At 43.3% G+C, this 13869-nt stretch overlaps 1 protein-coding gene across 5 annotated transcripts in view; it reads right to left on the reverse strand.

Annotated features, from left to right (window-relative positions):
* LOC121573421 (semaphorin-4D) overlaps positions 1 to 13869 on the reverse strand; it is an 86402-nt gene that overhangs the window by 46974 nt on the left and 25559 nt on the right. Inside the window, exon 3 of one of the 5 annotated variants that reach the window (XM_041885390.2) lies at positions 6436 to 6507. The exons of the other annotated variants lie outside the window; for them this stretch is intronic. The gene's annotated coding sequence lies outside the window, so the exon portion shown is untranslated. The remainder of the gene's footprint in view (positions 1 to 6435; positions 6508 to 13869) is intronic. 5 annotated transcript variants of the gene reach the window in all.

Below are 13869 nucleotides of genomic sequence, written 5' to 3' on the forward strand. Positions count from 1 at the left end.
AGTTGCAACGATGAGACAAGATCGAAACTACAATAATAAAAATACAAAAATATGTTATGCTCACTCAGCTGTCCCTCAAGTAATTCAACAAATGATCTATTACCAGTGTGATCATATATCTACAATTGTTTTATATCATTTAAAAACGGTCTGACAAGAACAACGTTGGCAGGGCAATTCAAGCATAACCAATATGCAGTGACAATGTATTGGGCCTATAGCCTACTGCATAATAATAATAATAATCTGAGTGGTAGATTTCGGCCTGCATTTTGACTCATAAAAGTTTGGTGACCACCGATCTAGCGGTATTCTAGAATTAGAACATCAGAGGTGATACTCAGTGTTCCGCTCAGCTAGTTAGAATCTTACTTCCTGTGCAGTACTTCACCACAGCGAAAAGCAAAAAGGGCTTTAAATGGTACCTCAGAAATGCCCCTAAACAGTACCACTAACGCATAGCCTCTTATTGAACTGAGGCCGGAGTGCGATTCAGAGAGAGGAGAAATCCTAAAAAGGCAAAAACAGTATTAGCTTGTGTTTGAGAAATCCTCAGTAGGTCACTAGCTAGCATTCATTTAATACCTCACTGGCTAGAATAGTCCTTTTCGCTAGGTGTATTTTCTTAGAGACTAATGTGATCTGTTACACAGAGCTCAGGGCGTACTCTGTCCGGGACCAGGGACTATTTTAGGAGCTGTGAAAGAGCAGATGCAGCCCTGAGACCTTGTGGTGCTCCTGGTTGTGATAGCCAAGGGCAGGTGCCCAGAGAGTGTGGGCCGGGGCCAGGGAAGGAGGGAGAAAGGAAGAGGGCCAGGGAGAGGGGGTGGGGAGTGAGGGAGAGGGGGAGTGAGGGAGAGGAAAAGAGCGGGTAAAGGAAGGGAAAGGGGAGAGGGACGAAGGGAGAGGGAGGATCTCCAGCAACCTTGGTGGGCAAGATCGCTTACAGATCCCAGGCAGAACCAGGCACCGTCCTCCCTCCCACTGCCCACCTCTTATGTGTACTGTGTGTACTGTGTGTGTCTTGGAGACTCCCTGTCTTGATCAGATCTCCCTGTATGGTTCATAGATAAATCACACACTGCAGGATGTGTAGCTATCAAAACATCAGGATGTTGAGCCACGTTAACAGCCAGTCATTGAATAGATCCACGTCTGTCTGTTCCTCTACCGCCAGAATGCAGAAATGCCCACGTACTGTTGGCTTATATACAAACATAGATCACATCATAATTAGAACAATATTGGCTGTTAAATTCTTATTGACGCCTACTGTGAAATGTATATGGCCTGCATTTACTGTAGGTTTCAGCTACCTCCACAATATTCTACCTATTAAACTACTCACTGTTTACCTGTGGATGCCCAAGAAGGCTCAAAAGGCTTTCTAAAGCAACTTCATCTGTGTTACCATTTTCCCCACCAGGCAAATTAACATTTAATGCATCTCTAAAACGCCCCTGGTGAAAACCCTAAAGGCCTATAGTCCCCCTCACTGAGCTGCACCACCGGGCTCTTTAAGACCCTCTTTCTTTCCCCTTTTTACTGTCTTTTCTCTTTTCCTCATCTTTAGCAACTGATTTCATGGTTCGATTTAGTTTCCCAGAGACAAAACCTCTTTAGGAGTCCTCTGCTGTGAAACTACCAGCACCCACTGCTCTCAGAACACTTCCAGCCTGTCCTCCTGAACTTGGCTCACATGGGAGGGGAAATACTAATTTCACCGCTTTCAAGGAAGACAAATAAAACCAAAACATTCCTCCGACTCTAGCTGCCAATCTAACTTGCCGATCTATGGTGTGCTGAGAAATGTTCAAGGAATACTGTAAATGTAGCGTGCTGGCTAGGCTGCTAGCTATACTGCAACTGTAGCGTGCTGGCTAGACTGCTAGCTATACTGCAACTGTAGCGTGCTGGCTAGACTGCTAGCTATACTGCAACTGTAGCGTGCTGGCTAGGCTGCTAGCTATACTGCAACTGTAGCGTGCTGGCTAGGCTGCTAGCTATACTGCAACTGTAGCGTGCTGGCTAGACTGCTAGCTATACTGCAACTGTAGCGTGCTGGCTAGACTGCTAGCTATACTGCAACTGTAGCGTGCTGGCTAGGCTGCTAGCTATACTGCAACTGTAGCGTGCTGGCTAGGCTGCTAGCTATACTGTAGCGTGCTGGCTAGGCTGCTAGCTATACTGCAACTGTAGCGTGCTGGCTAGGCTGCTAGCTTTACTGCAACTGTAACGTGCTGGCTAGGCTGCTAGCTATACTGCAACTGTAGCGTGCTGGCTAGGCTGCTAGCTATACTGCAACTGTAGCGTGCTGGCTAAGCTGCTAGCTATACCTCAACTGTAGCGTGCTGGCTAGGCTGCTAGCTATACTGCAACTGTAGCGTGCTGGCTAGGCTGCTAGCTATACTGTAGCGTGCTGGCTAGACTGCTAGCTATACTGCAACTGTAGCGTGCTGGCTAGGCTGCTAGCTATACTGCAACTGTAGCGTGCTGGCTAGGCTGCTAGCTATACTGCAACTGTAGCGTGCTGGCTAGGCTGCTAGCTATACTGCAACTGTAGCGTGCTGGCTAGGCTGCTAGCTATACTGCAACTGTAGCGTGCTGGCTAGGCTGCTAGCTATACTGCAACTGTAGCGTGCTGGCTAGGCTGCTAGCTATACTGCAACTGTAGCGTGCTGGCTAGGCTGCTAGCTATACTGCAACTGTAGCGTGCTGGCTAGGCTGCTAGCTATACTGCAACTGTAGCGTGCTGGCTAGGCTGCTAGCTATACTGCAACTGTAGCGTGCTGGCTAGGCTGTTAGCTATACTGCAACTGTAGCGTGCTGGCTAGGCTGCTAGCTATACTGCAACTGTAGCGTGCTGGCTAGACTGCTAGCTATACTGCAACTGTAGCGTGCTGGCTAGGCTGCTAGCTATACTGCAACTGTAGCGTGCTGGCTAGGCTGCTAGCTATACTGTAGCGTGCTGGCTAGGCTGCTAGCTATACTGCAACTGTAGCGTGCTGGCTAGGCTGCTAGCTATACTGTAACTATAGCGTGCTGGCTAGGCAGCCCTTGAGCAAGGCAGTTAACCCCCACATTCAGAGGGGTGGGTTAAATGCGGAAGACACATTTTGGTTGAATACATTGTTGTGCAATTGACTAGGTATCCCCTTTCCCTTAACTATACTGTACAGTGCCTTCAGAAAGTATTCATACCCCTTGACCTATTCCACATTTTGTTGCGTTACAGCCTGAACTCAAAATTGATTAAATATATTATTTTCCCCCCTCACCAATCTACACACAATACCCCATAATGACAAAGTAAAAACATGTTTTTATAAGTGTTTTCAAATGTATTGAAAATGAAAAGCTGAAATGTTTTGAGTCAATAGGTATTAAACCCCTTTGTTATGGCAAGCCTAAATAAGTTCAGGAATACATACAGTACCAGTCAAAAGTTTGGACATACAGTGGGGAAAAAAAGTATTTAGTCAGCCACTAATTGTGCAAGTTCTCCCACTTAAAAAGATGAGAGAGGCCTGTAATTTTCATCATAGGTACACGTCAACTATGACAGACAAATTGAGAAAAAAAAATCCAGAAAATCACATTGTAGGATTTTTAATGAATTTATTTGCAAAATATGGTGGAAAATAAGTATTTGGTCAATAAAAGTTTCTCAATACTTTGTTATATACCCTTTGTTGGCAATGACACAGGTCAAACGTTTTCTGTAAGTCTTCACAAGGTTTTCACACATTGTTGCTGGTATTTTGGCCCATTCCTCCATGCAGATCTCCTCTAGAGCAGGGATGTTTTGGGGCTGTCGCTGGGCAACACAGACTTTCAACTCCCTCCAAAGATTTTCTATGGGGTTGAGATCTGGAGACTGGCTAGGCCACTCCAGGACCTTGAAAAACTTCTTACGAAGCCACTCCTTCGTTGCCCGGGCGGTGTGTTTGGGATCATTGTCATGCTGAAAGACTCAGCCACATTTCATCTTCAATGCCCTTGCTGATGGAAGGAGGTTTTCACTCAAAATCTCATGATACATGACCCCATTCATTCTTTCCTTTACACGGATCAGTCGTCCTGGTCCCTTTGCAGAAAAACAGCCCCAAAGCATGATGTTTCCACCCCCATGCTTCACAGTAGGTATGGTGTTCTTTGGATGCAACTCAGCATTCTTTGTCCTCCAAACACGACGAGTTGAGTTTTTACTAAAAAGTTATATTTTGGTTTCATCTGACCATATGACATTCTCCCAATCCTCTTCTGGATCATCCATATGCACTCTAGCAAACTTCAGACGGGCCTGGACATGTACTGGCTTAAGCAGGGGACACGTCTGGCACTGCAGGATTTGAGTCCCTGGCGGCGTAGTGTGTTACTGATGGTAGGCTTTGTTACTTTGGTCCCAGCTCTCTGCAGGTCATTCACTAGGTCCCCCGTGTGGTTCTGGGATTTTGCTCACCGTTCTTGTGATCATTTTGACCCCACGGGGTGAGATCTTGCGTGGAGCCCCAGATCGAGGGAGATTATCAGTGGTCTTGTATGTCTTCCATTTCCTAATAATTGCTCCCACAGTTGATTTCTTCAAACCAAGCTGCTTACCTATTGCAGATTCAGTCTTCCCAGCCTGGTGCAGGTCTACAATTTTGTTTCTGGTCTCCTTTGACAGCTCTTTGGTCTTGGCCATAGTGGAGTTTGGAGTGTGACTGTTTGAGGTTGTGGACAGGTGTCTTTTATACTGTTAACAAGTTCAAACAGGTGCCATTAATACAGGTAACGAGTGGAGGACAGAGGAGCCTCTTAAAGAAGAAGTTACAGGTCTGTGAGAGCCAGAAATCTTGCTTCTTTGAAGGTGACCAAATACTTATTTTCCACCATAATTTGCAAATAAATTCATAAAAAATCCTACAATGTGATTTTCTGGAAAAAAAATTCTCAATTTGTCTGTCATAGTTGACGTGTACCTATGATGAAAATTACAGGCCTCTCTCATCTTTTTAAGTGGGAGAACTTGCACGATTGGTGGCTGACTAAATACTTTTTTCCCCCACTGTACCTACTCATTCCAGGGCTTTTCTTTATTTTCTACATTGTAGAATAATAGTGAAGACATCAAAACTATGAAATAACACGTGGAATCATGCAGTAACCAAAAAAGTGTTAAGCAAATCAAAATATAATTGTATATTTCAGATTCTTCAAATAGCCACCCTTTGCCTTGATGACAGCTTTGCACACTCTTGGCATTCTCTCAACAAGCTTCATGAGGAATGCTTTTTTTTGATTGTTTCATACCTTTGCCATTGAGGAACTGACACAAGCACACTTGTAGTTTGTTTTGAACACAACCCTGCGTCCCCACCATCACACAATTACTGTTGTTTACACAATCCAAAAACATTCCATTATATAAATCGCAATCTGGGTCAGGTGGGCATCATTTGAAAGCTTATTCTATTGCTAACATGGCTAGCTAAGTTATAAAATATGATCTTACAGTGTTTGGCTTTGCAATTCAGACAAACAGATTGTAATTTTGGTGCGCATAGAATGGAGTCATGAGTGCATTCAGGTGTGTGTTCCGCTGCAAATTTTCTTCACGATATGACAAACATAGGCTCGTTCTGTTTAGGACAACCCAGGGTGTAACGCCATGTCATCGTGTAACTGGATCTAACACAGCGATCGTAAACATAAAGATTGATTATTATTGATGAAAACCTATACAGCACTGTGAAGCGGAGAACCTGAGCTCTGACGTTGCGTAAAGCATGTTACTGTACAGCCTCCGCGTTCCAATTTAGGTGCTTATTAATGACACAATCTGCAATTTCCAAGTGGAAAGGGCTACTGCGAAGCTAAGTAAACAACATCATGGGTCTCTGACTCTCCTGTTACATAAGCTACTTTCTAGGTAGGCGGTGTAGGCCTGCTTATGAGGTCAGGTTCCAATGGAGCATAATACTTTAAAAACATGAGACACTGAAGAAAACACAGCATTGCAGAAATGTCACGCATGCTAAAATGATTGAAATCAAGAGAAAACAAGTCTGAGAAATCAACAGGTGAAAAACATAAGACACATCAAGGCCATTATTTCAAGCAACACAAGGAGAGGGAGGGGCCCATGGAAGCGCCCAAGGCAGAGGGGAACAAAGCTTTAGCGGTAGTTTGGGAGGAAATCACATCTTTAAATGAACTCATTGGGACAAAAGAAAATGGAAAAATAACTTGATTATGAGTTGTTTTTTAACAGCTCCAAAGTAAAATGGAGGTTCTATAAAATCACCCAGGTTTTTTTTTCAGATCATGCGGACCATAAGAGAGAGAAGCTTTGCAGCATTTGGAGGCCATAGAAGCATGCAGCATTTGTGTTGCAACATGCAAGCCCACACGGGGGGGGAGGGGGTCAGGAACGGGGGGGGTTGTCCTGACCTGTGGCTCCTCAACGAGTCGGCTCTACTAGACGAGAGGCTCCTTCTTTGAGAGAATTACACAATTCTCAAGCTATAGGAGAGAGAGAAGATGAGATATGACAGTTATGATGATGCGGTACTGTAGATATCTCTGTGTGATATAAAGGAACCTGTCAGGATAGAAGGGAAGGGCAGAGGTGAACACTGTACAATACATCCGCTGTCACCCCAGCACATGTAGCGTAATAAATATATCATAGATACAATAAGACAGCCAGGACATGCAACAACAAAAAAACATCAGCCATAGCACAATACACTTCCCAGGACTCCAGACTAGTTTGATCATTAACCCAACACAGTGGCAGACTGTACGACATTGAGAGGATTCAGGCGAACATTTAATCATTCGGTGAAATTACATGTTGGTTGCCTGCTGTGTTTGTAGTTGTAGTGACTTTTCATTACTAAGGATATAATCATATAGCCTGGTCCCAGATCAGTTTGTGTTTGGCATGACAAAGACTATAGGAGTTGGAAAGACCGCACAAAGCAGATCTGGGACCAGGCTAATAACCATACAAATGAAAGACAATAATTGTATAGGATCGAACGAACAGAACACTACAGGCTAGAAAGGGCAGCCTTGGCTTGGCCTGTCCGTTCTGAATCTGAACAATAGAGTAATACCATTTTCCACGCTTACAAGAGTCTGAGGGAAAATGTCAATCCGTGTGCATCTCTGCCTTCAACTCCAACCAGCTGTAGGCTGTGTGTGTGACAGCCAGGGGAAGCTCTATTCAGAGCCTCAGAATATACTGAGACCCCTCGAACCCCACGACTACATCTTTATTGGTATGGTCTAGAGAGGCTGGTCTTATGGCTACATCATTGGTTGTCGGAGAACATGTTTTATAATTACGTTATAGAACTGCTATAGGCAAAATAACCTGTTAGAGCAACTCAAATAGCACAACATTTAAATAAAATTAATTAACACTCACACACACACACACACACACACACATATATTCTTGAAAGATTGATGCTTTAAGATATTACAGCCATTTGTTTTTTGTTCAGCTGTCAAATCTCAGACGTGACGTAAATATTTTCCCATGGCATATCAATGTCATTACCATTTTGAAACAAAGGGAATATTCTGAATATGCGTCACAGAAAGTTCCACAATAGTTTGTTGAATAAAAAAAGATTTTCTGACATAGTGGCAAACAAATAATAAATCATTCATAAAAATATTTAATTTTTCTTTCTGGCTGCAATAGAAGCAGAATGAATAAAGAGATGAAAGAACATAGAACTCGTTAGAGTTCTGCAGACAGATGGTCAAACCTCCATTCACAACACTTTCCCTTTCCCGGTGTCTGCTTCCCAATCCCCTAACGCAAAATTCAAGCACTTCAAAAGAGTGAATGCATTTCCCCCTTCAAGAGAACAGGGGCTAAGCCCTGCCTTGCTGCACTCAACTCAAAACATATAATTAAAACCTGTGTCAAAAAAAAACGTATGGGCTCCCCTATTCAGTTAACCTTTGATGGTGTACATTAAAAAGCACAAAATAACCAGGTTTAAACATTAAGATACAGCAACATTAGCTTACCATCTTTGTAACTCAAACTATGAACACATTAATATATTTTGGCAAGTGTAAGTTAATTTCATGAATAATAAAAAAAGAAAATGACAAGGAAACCAGCTGGCATTACCGTTTATCTTGAAATAGACAGTCTTAACCTCAATGGCTAAATGAAAAAAATAAGAAATATGATTAGATGAAACTCAAAGAATAGTTTCTATTGTACTGCATTGGCCCTCAGCACCTGGCAACGCAACACAGATCATTATCCCATGATAAGATACAGTCTTCCAGACAATTGAAATCAGGTCACAGAATTGAACCCAAACATTGAATTAATTTGCATTTTTTTTGATGAGTTGCTGTACTAAACAAAAGGACAATTTGTCAAGTCATGCAGAGAATTTGGGTGCATAAACACAATAGAATAAAAATTCATTTAAATAAAAACATTCAATTTATATGGCTTGTATGTTCTTTGTTCTGTCTATTTCAAATAGCCTATATGGCAAACAATAAATTGCAGAGATAGGCTATTGGGGAATCCCTTTGTGATTCAAAAGGCAGTCAGTGAATATTCAAATTGCGTAGAGTATGCATGCACCATTGAACTTTGACTATGTTTTTTACTCCAAACTCACGTCTCAGTTAACATACAGTGGCTTGCGAAAGTATTCACCCCCCTTGGCATTTTTCCTATTTTGTTGCCTTACAACCTGGAATTCAAATGGATTTTTTGTATCATTTGATTTACACAACATGCCTACCGCTTTGAAGATGCAATTTTTTTTTTTTTTTTGTGTGAAACAAACAAGAAATAAGACAAAAAAACAGAGAACTTGAGCGTGCATAACTATTCACCCCCTTAAAGTCAATACTTTGTAGAGCCACCTTTTGCAGCAATTACAGCTGCAAGTCTCTTGGGGTATGTCTCTATAAGCTTGGCACATCTAACCACAGGGATTTTTGCCCATTCTTCAAGGCAAATCTGCTCCAGCTCCTTCAAGTTGGATGGGTTCCGCTGGTGTACAGCAATCTTTAAGTCATACCACAGATTCTCAAATGGATTGAGGTCTGGGCTTTGACTAGGCCATTCCAAGACATTTAAATGTTTCCCCTTAAACCACTCAAGTGTTGCTTTAGCAGTATGCTTAGGGTCATTGTCCTGCTGGAAGGTGAACCTCTGTCCCAGTCTCAAATCTCTGGAAGACTGAAACAGGTTTCCCTCATGAATTTCCCTGTATTTAGCACCATCCATCATTCCTTCAATTCTGACCAGTTTCCCAGTCCCTGCCGAGGAAAAACATCCCCACAGCATGATGCTGCCACCACCATGCTTCACTGTGGGGATAGTGTTCTCAGGGTGATGAGAGGTGTTGGGTTTGTGCCAGACCCTTGATGGCCAAAAAGCTCAATTTCAGTCTCATCTGACCAGAGTACCTTCATCCATATGTTTGGGGAGTCTCCCACATGCCTTTTGGCGAACACCAAACGTGTTTGCTTATTTTTTTCTGTAAGCAATGGCTTTTTTCTGGCCACTCTTCCGTAAAGCCCAGCTTTGTGGAGTGTAGGGCTTAAAGTGGTCCTATGGACAGATATTCCAATCTCCGCTGTAGAGCTTTGCAGCTCCTTCAGGGTTATCTTTGGTCTCTTTGTTGCCTCTCTGATTAATGCCCTCCTTGCCTGGTCCATGAGTTTTGGTGGGCGGCCCTCTCTTGGCAGGTTTGTTGTGGTGCCATTTTCTTTCTATTTTTTAATAATGGATTTAAAATGGTGCTCCGTGGGATGTTCAAAGTGTTGGATATGTTTTTATAACTCAACCCTGATCTGTACTTCTCCACAACTTTGTCCCTGACCTGTTTGGAGAGCTCCTTGGTCTTCATGGTGCCGCTTGCTTGGTGGTGCGCCTTGCTTAGTGGTATTGCAGACTCTGGGGCCTTTCAGAACAGGTGTATATATACACTGAGATCATGTGACAGATCATGTGACACTTAAATAAAGTCCACCTGTGTGCAATCTAACTAATTATGTGACTTCTGAAGGTAATTGGTTGCACCAGATCTTATTTAGGGGCTTCATAGCAAAGGGGGTGAATACATATGCACGCACCACTTTATTTTTTAAATTTCACTTCACCAATATGGATTATTTTTGTGTATGTCCATTACATGAAATCCAAATAACAATCCATTTAAATTACAGGTTGTAATGCAACAAAATAGGAAAAACACCAAGGGGGATGAATACTTTTGCAAGGCACTGTAGTCATCACTAAAACATTATCTTGGGTTTCAAGAGCGTTGTGACTTATTAGGGCTATTTAGACCAAGACCTTGAATATCCTTCCTTCCATCGGAGCCTGTGACCTTAGCAAACAGTCACAACAAAGACAGCAACACCCCAAATAAGGTAACGCCCTGTGCTGTCCCACTCTCGCACACACATCCCCATAAATCACATCTCAACCGTGGTTCCTCCTGCCTCTCAATGCTGACATCATCAATAGTTTGTGAGGAGATGACAGGGCACCAAATTGATGAGCTATAGGTTAGGGGTCACATCCCCCTCTACATACTGAGGAAACAGGCTTCACTTGACTCCCACAAAACATGGCACTGGCTCCAGACACTGAGACACGTCTCAATTGAGCGTTGACTGACTGGCGCCGCGGACCCATAGACCCCTGCCCCGCCCTAGTGACACTGCAAACAGACTGAAGGACGTCAGGGCGTCACAGGGTCCGCATCTCTAATTGATGAGTGATGCTGACAAAAGAGGTGCCATTTCACTTTTAACAAATGGCCTACTTCACAACAAACGTATGGCAAACAGACTGATAGAAATCACTGGGCCGTGACACCTGATTTCAAGTGCACTTCTATGAGAAGGGAAGTAAAGTTCAGATCTCCTGTAGATAGTCTGATGGATATAAATAGTGTGTAGATATAGTCTGTCTATGCCTTGATGAATCTCTGAGCCTGCCCTATAAGAGGAGAGGAAGCAGGTGGTCATGGTAACTACTAGTCACACTCAGACCATCCTCAGACAGCAACAGGCTGGCCTCTCAGTCTATATGTAGCTGCGGGTCTGGTTTTCCCCTGAGACTGATAGGAATACACTTCACACGCATGGTGGACTGGCTGAGACCGACTGGGAAATGCCACTCATGCCCTGGCCATGTGGCCTTTCCAGTAAAGATACCGCCACCCTCCACCCCAGCCTGCTCATCTGTGCTGTCATGCTTAGGCTCAGTCCCAAATGGCACCCTATTTCCTATATAGTGCACTACCTTTGACCAGGGCCATTTGGGACACACCCTATCAACATCCACACTCCACTGACAGTCCTGTCAGCATGCTGAAGAGGGGGAGGGGAGAGACAGAAAAGAGGAGAGGGGCGGGTACAAGCCACGGCGAGAGAATGGGGGTTGACAGAGTAGAGGAAGAGAGGGGGCGGGGGATGAAGAGATGGTGGGTGAGTATGCGTCCGCATTCATAGGTTCGGTTTGCTCCTAGCAGAACTCGGCTAGGCGAAGTGATCGTCTGTGCTCGCATACTCCCTAAAGAACTTTGGCTGAAAAACGAGAAAAAAAGCGATAATACTGTTCGTCCCTTGAGCCACCAAAGCAACATAGCCAAGATAAATCTAAGATAAATCAAGAAATCTGTCATTCATTTGGATGTTTTTGCAGGAGAGGTCTTAGTTGCGCAATTTTACATCTAGCGAAGATGTTTGGTTCTTAAGTGAAAAAATGTGCATGAAAACTACTACTGCACTGCAGACAGTAGGGCCTAGCTGAGCTCTCTCGTCTCCCTTGTTGAATGACAGCAAAAACTTAATTGAAGAATCCTGTCCATAGTTCCCAACCCTACTGTTAACCAATCAACAACAAAGGGGCTTAGATTTTAGCTACTGAACTTAACTCAAATAAAATTTGCGAACAGTCGAAAAAATAACCTTGCCAAACACCAAAACAAACAAAAGTCATAATATTATGTACAAACTGTTTTGACTGCGACAGGCTTTAGAGGTCAGAGACACCAAGAAAACTGACCGCCGAAAGGTACTTAGCGCTGTAGGCTGCCGTGCCTTCTCTTGCTAGAACAAAAAAAAAAAAAAAGAGACTGCTGAGTACCGACCTGGTACCAACGAACCGGACGTCTCTACCTGTTGAATCGCCTGCCTGTCAGCGGCCAACAACTTCACTGAGCCAATCCGAGAGCACGGACCTCCAACTGGGTGAGCCGAAAGGAGTATCAACAAAATGGAAAAATAATAATGTAATGAACCCCCTTTTCATCAGGATTGTTCTAACTAAAACAATAACGCTGCATAATACTTTTTTTTTTCTCCCTAGAGCAAGTCTTTACATATTCTACATCTAGCTAAGGAGTTTAGTACTTGAAGAATAATGTTTTGTTAAGTTTGATAATGTGCACTTGCTCATTATTAGCTAGCTATCTAGCATTAGCTTGCTCTGAGCCAGGCAGTCACACACTTCATATGAAACGAATGGGGTGATAAGGGCAGCACAAAGCAAACAACACTAAATGATTTACCAAGCTAGCTATCAAGCAAGATGATGAAATCATTTAATGCACTCTCCTTTATCCCACAGGTTAGCTAGCTAGCTGGCAACAACCTTAGCGAAGCTTGCTACAAGCCAAACATAGCTTAAGAAAACCACGCTACTGCCACCCTGTGGTCTGGAGTATTTTAACGAGGCTGAACAGTTCTATCTGAACAACAAACTTGACTGCCGACACTCTGGGCCGAGGTGCTAAGTACCTATAGGCAGTCAAAATCCTTGGTGTGTCTGAGGCTTTAGAGAGTGTACTGACAGAGTTCCCAATCCCCTCCCCTCAGATGCCTCTGCTCTTGGCAGCTTGGAAGAGCTGGATAACCTTGCTCACAGATAGCCTTTTCAATCTTTGTTCCAATCCAATCCAGACTAGTTTAGGAGTTCAACTTTGGATCAGCAGATGTTTGTTATTTGTGTGTTGACTGTTAGGTCATTAGGCCTGACCGGGTGGAGTACTGGTCCATCAGGTTTTAAAGCTGTGTACTCGCATGCAACCAGCTAGTCCTCGCTGTGTAAACTACATTTGGAGTAATCTATGTAAGCTTTTCTGTCCTAGATTCTGTCCCCATCGGTGTAATGCAGCCAACCAACACTCAAGTAAAACAATTTCGTTATACAGAACAAAACAAATTACTGGGTGAAATCCCAGTGTTCACAATCAGCAAAGAGAGGTGTACCCAGAGGACTATTGGTTTCTGTAATCCACCCAGTGCACAGTGCAGTACAAAGGTTTGGGTTTCAACAGAACAAATCCCTGTCTACAAGTATTAAAACCCAAATCTGGCTTTAGAAACAGAGGGAATGGTGCACAATCTGGGAATACTTTAAGTAGATCATTTTAAAAACAGCTTCCACAACCAGTTTAATATATTACCAATCTCTCGCCTGACTGATGCAATGTGCACATTAAATTTTTCCAAATGGGCTAGGTCGTTTACTTGGACTTCAAGGTTATTCTAATACTGTGGTAGATTCAGAGGTTTATACAGGACTCACATTTTATTAAAACACAAAAAATGACTGAATTTTGTTTTCCTCAAGACAAACTACTCAAGACGTTCCGTTTTCCTACAAAGGCCTCTAGCTACTAGGCTGTTAATATGTAGGGTGTAGCCTTCCATCAGATTGCACACATTTACTGGGATGTCTGCTGATATTTTGTGTGTAATTGTTTGCTGCTGGAAAGCATGCCAGATAAAAATTAGATGGATGAGATGGGATGGGGGATGTGTTGGGATGGGGGGGTTTAGTGGGGGTGTTCAGCAGCAACAGCA

This window comes from Coregonus clupeaformis, chromosome 9 (assembly GCF_020615455.1).
Source record: "Coregonus clupeaformis isolate EN_2021a chromosome 9, ASM2061545v1, whole genome shotgun sequence".
In the NCBI taxonomy this organism is placed as follows: domain Eukaryota; kingdom Metazoa; phylum Chordata; class Actinopteri; order Salmoniformes; family Salmonidae; genus Coregonus; species Coregonus clupeaformis.